Genomic DNA, 13,566 nt, shown 5'->3' on the forward strand with positions numbered 1-13,566 from the left:
GTAAAGTCATTTAGGAGGATCTGTGGGAGTGGTTTTGTCCTGGTAGCCATCTGAGGGCTAGAGGAAAAGCTCTGAGAAGGCTACCCTCTAAAACGGAAGGACTAGAAGCCCACCGAGGCTACTGTGCCTCCTAGGCATCTATGACCTAGTCTGCTAAAAGATACAAATATCTCTTTCCCTTCACCATTTGACCAAAATAATACTAAATTTTTCAAAAGCAACATTACTAATGGCTTGAATAAAAACAAAGAAATTAGGAAAATATGGATACCAGGGAGTTGATTAAAACAAGTTTCCAAACAAAGGTTTGACAGCCCCAGGTCTACCGCCACTCCCCATGCCCCATCAGGAGGACAACTGTCCCCCAGGGACCCTGCCTAGGGCTTCTTTAAGGAAGGGCTTGGAGTCTGTGTCCCCTAAGCCAGTTGAAACTAGAACATAAATTAAAAAGTTGAAGAAAGACACATTCACATCTAGGTAAACATTAACCTACCAACAAAAATCTGAGATGCCCGGCACCCACAATTAAAAGATGCTTTTCCTTAAGTAAAGGGGTGTCCGGCTGGCTCAGTTGGAGGAGCATGTGACTTTTGATCTTGGGGTCATGAGTTTGAGCCCCACATTGGGTATCTCTCTCAAAAATAAACAATTTTAAAAAATTAATAAAAACAAAAACAAATATACAAAATGCGTGCTGTGAGAAAAGGGAACGAGTTGTCTGCAATTTCAAAAATATAGGGACCAGGGCACCTAGGTGGCTCAGCCAGTTGAGCATCTGACTCTTGATTTCGGCTCTGGTCATGATCTCAGGGTTGTAGGATCAAGCCCCGCATTTGGCTCTGTGCTGAGGGTGGAATCTGCTTAAGATTCCCTCTCTCTCCCCCTGCTCCTTATCCCTTGTTCATGCTCTATTTCTAAAAATAAAAAAATATATAAATACAGGACAGAACAGTAAGCACTCAAATATCAAGGTGAGGTTCTTTTAATAAACAATTAAGGATGAAATTAAAATGGTATGTTATAAATTATCTGTCAAAATATACTTGTAATATAATTTTTCATTTTTTTGTTTTAAAATGAATAGCTTCAAAAAGTTTAATCTTCCAGATAGCTAAATATACCACTATAAATACCAGAACTTTAATTTGATTTCTTTGATAAAATCTAAGATGTTGTGCTTTCATGCCTTCTTAAATAAGACATTGAGAACATAATTTGTCCATTCTGTTGACGTTTAAAAGTCATTGTTATAGGGGCGCCTGGGTGGCGCAGTCGGTTAAGCGTCCGACTTCAGCCAGGTCACGATCTCGCGGTCCGTGAGTTCGAGCCCCGCGTCGGGCTCTGGGCTGATGGCTCGGAGCCTGGAGCCTGCTTCCGATTCTGTGTCTCCCTCTCTCTCTGCCCCTCCCCCGTTCATGCTCTGTCTCTCTCTGTCCCAAAAATAATAAAAATAAACGTTGAAAAAAAAAATTTGAAAAAAAAAAGAAAAAAAAAGTCATTGTTATAAATTATTTTATTGCTGACTATAATTACAGAGTAATCACATAAGGGCTGAGAGAATATATAGGGCTTAGTGACACTGTCCTGAATCAGAGATTGGCAAATTAAGGACATTTGGTCAAATCTGGCCCTCGGCCTCTCTCTAGATGACACTCGAGCTAAGAATTATTTTTACATTTTTAAAAGTTTGTAAAAAAAAAAAATTAAAATGAGAATATGTGATAAAGAATACCTAAAATATTTACTATCTGACCCGCTACAGAAAAAGTTTGTCAACCCCTGCCCAAAGTGATCCCCACCTCGTGGGCCTGGTTAAGTTATCTTGTCCTCTTTCTCTCCTCTATCTGAGGGACCAGAGGCTCTGGAGTGAGAACTGTGTTTGAGTCCCAGATTAATCACATGCTACGTGTATGCCTTTGGGCACTATTCAACCTCTGTGCCTTTGTTCAATCATCTGCAAAATGGGAATAAACATAACTTCACAAGACTTTTAGAGGAATGAATGAGGTACAATGGTAGACATTCAATAAATGAAAGCTATTCTAATTGTGCTTCATTGTACAAAGACTACCTCCAAACGGAGGACAGACAACTCTGTAAATGAACTAAAAAGGCAGAATTCGATAAACTTGGTTTTAAATTTTCTTGAAAATGTCCTTCTTCTAGATAAATTCACACATCATGAACTTTCTTTAACCTTAATATTAAACATTCTCAGTTCTTAAGGAGTAAATTTGACTAAAAGCTAAAGACATACAAAATAATAGCCATGACAGTCAAGCAACTTCTGAATTCAGAAACATAGTGATTAAGTCACTACTGGAAAGCCAGAATCTATTTTTGATTCACTTGGATCACCTTTATTTCATTATACATTTTATAACATCAAAGCAAAACATGGCATAATTTCAGGCACTGAATCATCATCAAACTGAGCTGCAATTAAGGATAAGAACATCATTAAGTTTTAGGTAATGCTTGCAATTGTAAGTAAGCAGTGCCTTTCTATTCTTCTGGAAAATGTCATTTAGGAGGCTTCAACAATTCTCCTAAACCCAGACTGTAAGTGCCATGCTTGAATTTTTTTTGGATGCGTGCCCAACAATAAATGATCCACAATGATCTGAGGACAGCACTCCCATCCAAGAACTTAATCAGATTAATGATGTATTTGTTTTATAAAAATGAAGTACATTAAGCCTGAGAATACCTAATTTACATACTAAATGGTTGCTAGGGACCGAAAATACTAGTGGTTTTTACAAAACTGAGGTTACAAAATTGTCTATTGTCTTGAAATCTGTTAGTAAATAGCAGTGAAATGCAAAATAATAAACAAATGTTAATGAGTAGTATTTATGTATGTAAATTCATGAGATGGTGTACAGTTGTTCAAAGGGACCTAACGATGTTCATATTCCAAAACATACGCGATGCCAACGCGATGCCATTATATGAAGTCGGAAAGAACAACAAACTTACTTAGGATGTTTTCTAATTGGTTTGACTTCAAATTGTGATTAACATTCTACTCTAATTTTTTCATTTGGGGTCCTAGTTTAATATATGCAAACGTAAACAGTAAATTAGCAGTCTAGGTTTCTGCCATTTTTGTCGGAAGCCTATTAGCAACCTTTCTCTAAGAAGGGGAGGAGAGCTTTCACAAAACAGCTGAATTTTATCAAATCTTTAAAGGTGTATTAAAGGCAGGCGCCTGGGTGGCCCAGTCCATTGAGCATCTGATTCTTGATTTCAGCTCAGGTCATGTTCCCAGGGTCATAGGATGAAGCCCTATGTCAGGCTTCATGCTGAGTGGGGAGACTGCTTAAGATTCTCTCTTTCTCCCTCTGCCCCATTTTCACACTGTGTCTCTCTATCTATTAAAAAAAAAAAGAAAGAAAGAAAGAAAGAAAAAAAAGGTTCATTAACAGCATTTCTGGATGTCCCGTAATGGATTCTCTCCCTCCCTCCCCCCCCCCTCTCTCTCTCTCTCTGTCACACACACACACACACACACACACACACACACACACACACACACACAACTTCATTCAATAAACTTGTGTTTACTGAGCTTAGGAGGCAAAATAAGACAAAGCCACTGCCCTGTCTGCTGAACAGATAGCAGGTAAACAGCTAATTATAATGTAACAGGACAAGTACTACAATTAAGGTACAAACAGAGAGCTCTGGGCACAAAAAGAAGCCAGCCACCAACTCTGCTAGGGCACAAGGGATACGCCACACACACAAGTAACAGTTCCCAGTTCCTGTCACCTGAGAGGACAGAACAACTCCTGCAGGAAACAGTGAGAGTAGAGAATGGGGCAGAGGTGAAGTCCACGGGCCTGTATCTACACATTCCTCCACTTAAAAAAAAAAAAACCAAAACTCAAATTTCATTTAAATCATGTGAGACTTGGGGCACCTGGGTGGCTGCATCAGTTAAGTGTCCGACTTCAGCTCAGGTCATGGTCTCATGGTTCATGAATTCCAGCCCCGCATCAGGTTCTGTGCTGACAGCTCAGGGCCTGGAGCCTGCTTCAGATTCTGTGTCTCCCTCTCTCTCTCTGCCCCTCCCCACTCATGCCCTATCTGTCTGTCTGTCTGTCTCTCTCTCTCTCTCTCTCTCAAAAATAAATAAAAACCTTAAAGAAAATGAAAAAATCATGCAAGACTTACAAAACGAGGCTACATTGAATTAACTATTTTTTATTAGAAGCTTAATGTTAATAACTTACATTTGTATTCAGTAAATACTAGATAAGGAAAGACAGGGGGTAAAAAGCAAAAACTGAATTATAAAAACACCTGAATGAAAACTTGATTAAACACGGAACTTCAAATTTAAACAATTAGTTGAATCCAGGGCTCCTGAGTGGCTCAGTTGGTTAAGTGTCCAACTTTTTGCTCAGGTCATGATCTCATGGTCTGTGAGTTCAAGCCCTGCATCAGGCTCTGTGCTGACAACTCAGAGCCTGGAGCTTGCTTCAGATTCTACATCCCCTTCTCTCTCTGCCCTTCCCCCACTCTCTCTCTCTCTCTCTCTCTCTCTCTCTCTCTCAAAAAATGAACATTAAAAAAATTTTTTAATTAGTTGAACCCAGATTCAAATATCAATTTTTATAAGACTTAAAAATATATATGCTAGAAAAGTAAGAAATTTTGGATGCCTAGAGGTAAACTTGGAATGAATACTGATGCATCATATAGAAGAATTAAACCATATTTTTGCTTTAAAATTTTTGGAGATATTAAGATAAGAGTGATAGAAGAAACAAAAACTTAGGAAATTAGAGTATACATTAAAAAGCTGAAGGGTGCCTGGGTGGCTCAGTTAAGCAACCAACTCTTGATTCTGGCTCAGGTCATGATCTCATGGTCTTGAGATCAAGCCCTGCATTGGGCTTCGTGCTGAGCGTGGAGTCAGCTTGGGATTCTCTCTCTACCCCTCTCTCTGTTCCTCCCCCGTTCACTCACACATATGCATGCACTCTCTCTCTCAAAATAAATAAACTTTTTAAAAAAGTTTATTCATTTATTTTGAGAGAGGAAGAGCGTGCACAGGAGGGGGGAAGGGCAGAGAGAGAGAGAGAGAGAGAGGAAGCGTCTGAAGTAGGCACTGCACCAGCAGTGTGAAGCCCGGTGTGGGGCTCAAACTCACAAACCATGAGATCATAACCTGAGCCAAAACCAAGAATTGGACACTTAACTGACTGAGTCACGCCCTAACATTTTTTTTTTTAAGTTGATATGAGGGCACCTGGCTGTCTCAGTCAGAGGAGTCTGTGACTCAATCTTGGGGTCGTGAGTTTGAGCCCCATGTTGGATGTGGGGATTACTTAAATAAAAACTTTAAAATTTTTTTATATAAAAGTCTTACAGAAGCAAGAACTAGAGAAATAGGGATTAAAATGATCATATACAATTACATCACCATCAAAATAGCAAACAGCATTTACTGACCACACATGTCTGAGTACACGGAATGTTGTGGAAAGTGCCTGCAATTGGTTCAATGTTTGAAATGTTGGCCAGCCAGCTTGTAACCATCATATTTAGCTGACAGACTGCTGCCCAGCTGCCAGGGCCAAAAACTTTGTTGGGGCGCCTGGGTTGCTCAAACGGTGAAGTACCCTACTCTTAGCATCAGCTCAGGTCATGATCACACGGTTCTTGGGCTCTGACCCTGTGTCAGGCTCTGCACTGACAGCATGGAGCCTGTTTGGGATTCTCTGTCTCCCTCTCTCTCTGCCCGTCTCCGGCTCACGAATGCATGCTCGCTCGCTCTCTCTCTCTCTCTCTCTCTCTCAAAAATTATAAATAAACATTTAAAAGAGAGAAAAAAAAGCACCTTTGTTCAGAGAAAAAGGATGTTCCCTCTAAAAACTTTACCAGCTGGGCTTTGGACGAGTACCCATTTCCATGAAAGATGGTTCTGGTCCCAGCCCAGATGAACATATTATCCCATTTGCCCCTAAACATCCATATATATGCTACCTTCTTACTTATCCTGGATAATTCACTCCCTCAATGTAGTATTCATGGATGTATGTTGTTCTATTCATCTCTGTCTCTTATATATATGATTATTTTGTATCTATTCACCATCTTAACTAAAAACACTATACTTAAAAAGGTTTACAGAAAGAAAAGGACGAAGGGCATCATTAAGGACCTTACAGCATACTCCACAAGAAAGAAAAAAGTTCAAGAGCTGTAGAAAATTTAAATAAAGGAAACACTGTAAGCTGAGTTGTATACACAATAATACAGAGTTGCCTATGTGTCATAATCTTTTTTATAAGTAATCCATGTCGATTTGCTATAACTGCAATCACAGAGACAGAGGGTAAATATTTACAACCTTAAGACCTGGCAAAATCCTGGGCACTTAATGTTTCCGAATAATAATTCTGGTAGAGAAAAAAAAAATATCAAACATGTCAAAGGTGGAACTTGAGTAAGGCAAGGAAGCTGACGATTCAGAGTAACCAGGCAAGGTTCAGTCCATTGATGAGAGACACGGAGATCATATTGCCAGGGAGAACATTATTTTAGAAGGAAAACAAACCTCCAATGTCCTAAAATGTGCAAATATTGAAAAACGAAGATTTGCTACTTTTAGAAGCAACAGATTCCTTCAGAAGGGTAAATCTATTGCTGAGCCATCTGTTATTTGCAAAACACATAATAAATTCAATAGATGGGTGCGCCCCCAGTGCTTCCTATAAACAGATGGTTTTTTTAAGGTCTAAAATATCCTACCAGTGGAGACCACAACACCCCCGCCCCCACCACAAAGAAAAAAACAAACAAACAAATCCCTCCCAACTACACGGCCCACAGTCAAATACTTGGTTTCTTTTCATTCAGCACACACATAATAAAGATAGCAGTGCAAACCCTAGCCTGCCATCCTTCTGTTACCATGAGAGCAACATCTTTTCTTTGTGAAACACATGTGGAGACAAAGGAAGACTGTTCAGTTGAACTGGTTAAAGATCTTTTGTTTGTACCTGGAATGACGATCTATCCGGTCGGCAAGCAGAAGCAGGGTGGCCAATAAATAGCTCACCTACTTCATTTACTTACAAAACACACACAAACACAGCACACAGACAACCACCACACCAGTGAATGCATTCGGTGTGTAAAAAGACATACCAGGGTCCTATTACAGCAAGATATCTAATCCCAAGGTATTTCTCTTAAATTTATGAGAAAATAATACTTTTGAATGAAACACCGATGCCTGAAAACTTTTTAAAAATCTACTCAAAAGCACTTATTTACATAACTGTATTCAAGCATGTTTTCAAAAGTTCATCAAATGTTAGCATTTATGCCATAACCAAGTCATTCATCCAACATTCATAGGCACGGCAGTTATTTTTTGGAGAACAGTGTGGGGGGTCAGCCAACAGAAATTATTTCATACAGAACAAAGGCAAAGATGAAACTTCAGACAGTTTTTCTCTATCCAGGCTTAACGTAAAGTGTTGTATCAGACACTTCCATTTTTCTCATAAGAAACATTCTGCCTATGAAACATCGTTTAGTAGAAGAGCTTCTGAAAGTCTCAGATCACCAAACATTTCTCATATCACTGACAACTTTGAGTTGAAAAACGTATGTTTACAATTTACGCACGTTAAAATAATAAAAGCTCCACTATATTCATTACTCGTTCTTTTAATGTGTCTTACTTTCTCTTACACCTGTCATGAATGTCCAGATGTTGGCCAACCTGAATCACTCATTTGCTTGAAATCAATCAATTACAGACATATATACAGGGTGTACCCTGGAAAGGGACAGGAAATATAAATGTATTTCAAGTCCATTGTATTTAGGTACTCTCAACTATTTTAAACTGAATTAAAATTAATAATAAGACGTAAACCAAAAGACCAGCTCTAACATGACATAAATACAGAAGAAAATCAGCAGGGTGGCAGAATCTTCCCCGCTAATTTGACCAAAACATTAGCAAGCACACAAGAAAATACCTCTTAAGTTTAATGACAACTACATCATGTTTCAATATAGCTGATACTCACTACAGGCCAGGTAGTTGAGAACTTTTACTTTTCATCATTTAGCTCATGTGAGTCTCACTATAGCCCCAGAAATTCACACTATCATCCTAGTAAAAGTATAAAATGCTGCTTTGAAAGCACAAGAAAGCCTATAGGGAAAAGGCAGCCCAAACACAGTCTCTCTCACCACCAAAGTTTACGGAATCATGTCACCGAGGGAGCGTGAACATGTTAAAATTGAAGGCAGACTTGCTATATTAATCTAAATGAAGACTTAGTCTGACTTCTATCTAAAGTATCAAACAAAGTTTCAGAGAGCCATAAAATAATACACATCAATTAATCACCATCATCTGCTGAGTCAAACATTGGAAAATAACGTCAAGAAGTTACCCTGTAATTACTTTGTGGCTCCTTGAAAACCCATTTGACATAATCACTCTCTGACAGCTGCAAGAGGGAAAATGTTCTATTTCTTCTCCCACCAGTACCCTCTTCTGAGAGCCAGGGGCATCGCTTTTCAGCACTTCCTGATCTGCCAAATGTTTACGAGGGAAGTGTGTGGGGTGCCTCCAGTAATCAGTGCTCCTGAGGCCAGTCAGGGGTTGAGAGTTTCCAATCAAAGCTGCGGATTCAGGAGAGTCACAGTCAGGGGACGGGCACCGGGCTTATTATTACCAGCCCACAGGGAGGAAAATTACTCAAGTACAAGAGTATCTGGTTTTATCTAAAAGATCACTGGAATACTTCCCTTTCTTCTTTCTTCAAGGACATTACATTTCCATTTACACTCAGGAGCCACCACATCATGTTAAACATTCTTATTTCCCAGCCTGTGGGTCAAGAGTTATTTTAAACTGTGACTCCTTCATGTAAACTAGGTGAGAAGTTAAGTCATCCTGAAGCCAAGTGACAAAGCCTGTACTTCCCACTAAAGGTTCCTGCACCTTGGGCCACAACAGGGTTTTCTGCCTACACCTAATCTGATAGAGGCTAACTAAAACACCCTCTCCAAGTGGAGGCCAGCCTCTCTGACAGCACACTTCCAACCTGTGGCTATGGTGCTCCGTCTTTTCTCTGAACTTTGAGCTGCCACCTGAGGCCATTTCTCCACCTTCCAGGGAAGTGTTTTCTAGTTTTCTATTAGAACTACTGCTGGTTTTCAGTCAGGGACACCCTCCAGAAGAAAGATCTGTTTCTTTCCCTTTCTTTCTCTTCCTTCCTTCCTTCCTTCCTTCCTTCCTTCCTTTTCTTTCTTTCTTTCCTTCCTTTTCTTTTTTCTTTCTCTCTCTCTCTCTCTCTCTCTCTCCTTTTAAGACCTAACTTTCTGATAGCACAACATGATTAGCATAAAACCCCAGCACCTCAGCAGCAGCTGAATATGAAAGGAGCCTAGACAAAAAATTCCTGCCAAACAATCCTATTGTGAGGAACTGAAGCTGTAAAAATACTGTGCTGAGAATACCCGTGTTCTTATCGTCGATTTTTCATATTTTTCATCAGAAGAGATACGAGTTAGGCTTGTGACACGGCAAGATTTAGAAGGTCTAGAGCATTAATGAAAATGTCATCGTATCTCATACCTCTACAGTAAAAACGGGAAAAATAAAGGCAAGGAAAAGAAGAAAGCAATGAAAGAACTAACCAGGCAACACCATGATAAATATTACCCTCTGGCAGGCCCTTTTATCCAGCTCACGAGGGCAACAACGGGAAAAGTCATTTACACGGTTTGGCACTTAAAATGGAACTGGGAAGTGCTAATGCTAGTTTTCTAATTTCCCTAAGCTTCCGAGCTCTTCCTCAGAAGTCAACACATTATAGATGCTACTACATTATAGATTAATACATTAAGATAATTTATCCCACTTCTCAAAAATGAAAACTTGAAAAAATAGCTTACAAAAAAAATGTTATTTACAGTATCTTCAGGTTAAAAACAAAACTTATGCAATAAGAAAAAAAAATCTTTCATTAAAAAGGAATAGGTTAATTGTGCCCATCTAATTTAAGTCAATATAATTCTCGCTTTTGTCCCCAACAATGTCACTTGCATATTTATGAGTAAGAGAATTCTGGACGGCTAAGAGTGAATTTACAGAGCTGAATTTCAGAGCTCTGAATTTCAGAGCTGGCATTTTAAAGTAAATTTTTAATAATCTTTATTATGTGCTACAACAATGATAATTTTACTTATCAGAGCCTTATTTATTTACAATGTCGGTATCTCTTAGAGTACTCTTGCAAATCTTTACTAATTTAACATTACAACTTCATATCTTTTCCTAATCTCATGTAATTTACCCTACTTAATTCCTTGCTTCTGGATATGCTACATTTGCCACCCAATGAGTTTATTTCACTGGTCATTTACTTTTAACAGGAAAGCCAAACTATTTGAAGGGAATAATCTCCCTGCAAATCCAACATAGGGAAAAAAAAGAGTCTTATTTATCCAGCATTTTTGTGCCATGAATCGAAGCTTTATTGCAAAGAGTAAGCAATAAACAAAAACACCTCAGGGGCCTGGGAGGAGCAATGTAACCAATTACATTTAATTAAATCAAAGGATGGGAGCCCCAGGGTTGAATGAGCTGAAGAACAAATTTGCATTAACACCTAGCAGCCAAACAAGTAGCTCGGGGTCTGGTCTGCAAGTACAATTGTTGCCATCTATTCTCTGCACTGAAGGGGGGCCATTAGCTAAATTCTTAGGCATTGTTTGTCCACTGATGAGAGGCTGCCTTCTCAACATTTCACTTCATCACACATGAAAATTGCCTACTAAAATAAACAGCTTCCTCTGAAAGCTCAGAAACAAACATTACCTGACTCCAGTTTGCAATTTGGTGAAAACTCTTCAGGGCTGCTAAAGGAGAAAAAAAAAAAAGAAAATGAAAGGTGTGTTTCCAAGCCCTAACGTTACATGTGATGGAGATCCTATGTTTGAGCAGATCCTTCTGTTAACATCAGAGACTACAAGGCAGGGTATTCCTCAGGCCCCACCAAGAGTATGTTTGTTCTAAATGGAACACTTTGACTTGATCTCACAACATGAAAATTTCAAACATTCGGAGCTGAAAGCCCACTCGGTTATTCAGGTCACAATTCCGAAACGACGCTCTCACTTTATGGACAGTTTCTCCCTTGGTAAATTACTGTTTTGATTATTTAGGGAATTTTGTCTTAATATATTTATATACACACATAATACATCTATCTGTATCTATCACAAACTCTATTTAACCCTACTTAATGAAAGCCTACCTAATCATAGTAAGTTAACCTAACTCTGGTAGGTTTTATTTTGTTTGACATATTCCTTTTACACTCATTAAAATACTATACTCTCAAAAACAGAACAAAGCAAAACAAAACAAAACCCAAACCCTGGAAGGAAACTCAGTAAGTCATTAGTACCCCCCCCATAGAAGATGCGGAAGGAAATATGATAAAATAGGGACCAAGAGGCAAAGATACGGGCTAAGACTACTTCAGACTGAACAACCATCCAAAACTATAGTTGGAATATGATAAATATCTAGAAATATTAGTTTGAACTAATAATCTATGAGAATTCTATATCTATAATAATTGAAAATTTCTTTTAATATATTAAAGTTACCAAGACACCAAGATAACACATTACACATTGCTTCAACATCAGCTGCACAGCTTGGAGGATGGGGATTCCAGCTTGAGTCTGAGTCGGAAGCAAACATTTCTGGGCTGATAAGGTGAGCCTGTGAAAATTAATAAAGGGAAACCTCACAACAATTGAGCTGAGAGGCCAGAAGGAGGAGCTCTAACTCCCAACCACTCCTAGAAAATTGCATGCCCCAACAGTAAGAGCAGTACCTTGCAAGTAGATACTACTTGACAACCGCAGGGGGGTTGGGGGAGGTGGAAGAATGGTTTTCTCCTTCCGCGGAAACAGCCTACCAATGAGAGACTCAGAAATCTGCCAATCAAAAGCCACTATACTTCTAACTCTCAGTTTACTGCAATGTTCTTTTTATTTAGAATAGTCCCTTCCAACTCACTCCTTGCCCTATAAGAGTGGTTCTCTCCTTTGTTTTTCCACACTTACTTATGGTTTTGCTGTAACGTGCAAGTCCCAGATTGCAATTCTCTGCTACTCCCAAATAAAGCCATTTTTTGCTGGTAAAGCAACTTAACAGTTTTCGTTTTAAGGTTAACAAACCCATCTGACAAGACCTGTTGTGGTCAAGGGCTCAAAGGCTCCTATAAAAAAGAGCTAGGCTCTTTGATTTGACCTTAAGTTCAAGATGGCTGCAACAAAGATTCTCACAACCTATCTTTCAAATCTCTTCCTTAGACTCGAAGCATTCTTAAAGCCCCAGTAGTTGGAGAAAAGACAGGAAAAGGCAAAATAACCTCCTCTCCTACAGTGCCCGGGTTCAGACTGTCACAACAGCACACAGTGCACACTGCACAGGACCAAATGCCTGCTGCCCCTGCTTTGAGATCCTCGAAAGTCTACAAGAGTTTTACAAACTCACAGAGTCATGACCAACTTGCATCTGGAGTCGTAGCCGCCAAATTTCTGGCTCCCTTACACAAACTAAAGCCATTAAATTCTTTCTAAGGAAAACAAAACAAAAACAAAACTAATACAAATAACAAGGTTACTTGTCAGGCTGACACCACGGTAGTTAATGGAGCCTCATGGGAAAGAACACACATTCTGCCAGCTGCTGGCATGGCTAGTACATTAGCGGGTAGAAGCCAACAAAGTGTCAGGGGCAAGGTGGGGAGATGAGGGTCGGTCACTGAGTAAACTTCTAAGAAATCTGTCCTAAATAGATAAACACAAAGTAGTGGAAAGTGGAAACTAGACACACTGATGTGACCCTGAAGGGTTGCTGGACAGGACAAGAGCTTGTTGAGCACCCTCTGTGGGACTCGTGAAAAAAAACTGGAAGAATCATTTCTGTACAAGACAGACATAAGCAGCACTGTTTTGTTTTTTTCAACAAAAATTTTTAATGCTTATTATTTATTATTTTTTTTTTTTAATATTTACTTATTTTTAAGAGAGAGACAGAGTGTGAGCAGGGGAGGGGCACAGAGAGAGGGAGACACAGAATCTGAAGTAGGCTCCAGACTCTGAGCTGTCAGCACAGAGCCCGATGCAGGGTTCGAACTCACAAACTGCGAGACCATGACCCCAGCCGAAGTGGGATGCTTAACCGACTGAACCACCCAGGCGCCCCTTGTTATTTATTCTTGAGAGAGTTAGAGAGACAGAGTGTGAGCAGGGGAGGGGCAGAGAGAGAGGGAGACACAGAATCCAAAGCAGGCTCCAGGCTCTGAGCTGTCAGCACACAGCCCAACATGGGGCTCTAACTCACGAACCATGAGATCATGACCTGAGCTGAAGTCGCACAATCAACTGACTGGGCCACCCAGGCGCCCCAACAGCACTATTTTAGAATAATGAAGAGAAATACCAAAGGGAGAAGTTCTTGCTCCTCTGTTTCACCACTAATCACTCCATGTT

At 39.6% G+C, this 13,566-nt stretch overlaps 1 protein-coding gene across 6 annotated transcripts in view; it reads right to left on the reverse strand.

Moving 5' to 3' along the window:
• Nucleotides 1-13,566, reverse strand: part of CAMKMT (calmodulin-lysine N-methyltransferase) — a 413,830-nt gene that overhangs the window by 327,025 nt on the left and 73,239 nt on the right. The window lies entirely within an intron of this gene.

The sequence above is a fragment of the Herpailurus yagouaroundi genome, unplaced genomic scaffold (assembly GCF_014898765.1).
Source record: "Herpailurus yagouaroundi ecotype Mexico unplaced genomic scaffold, PumYag 210, whole genome shotgun sequence".
NCBI classification, from domain to species: domain Eukaryota; kingdom Metazoa; phylum Chordata; class Mammalia; order Carnivora; family Felidae; genus Herpailurus; species Herpailurus yagouaroundi.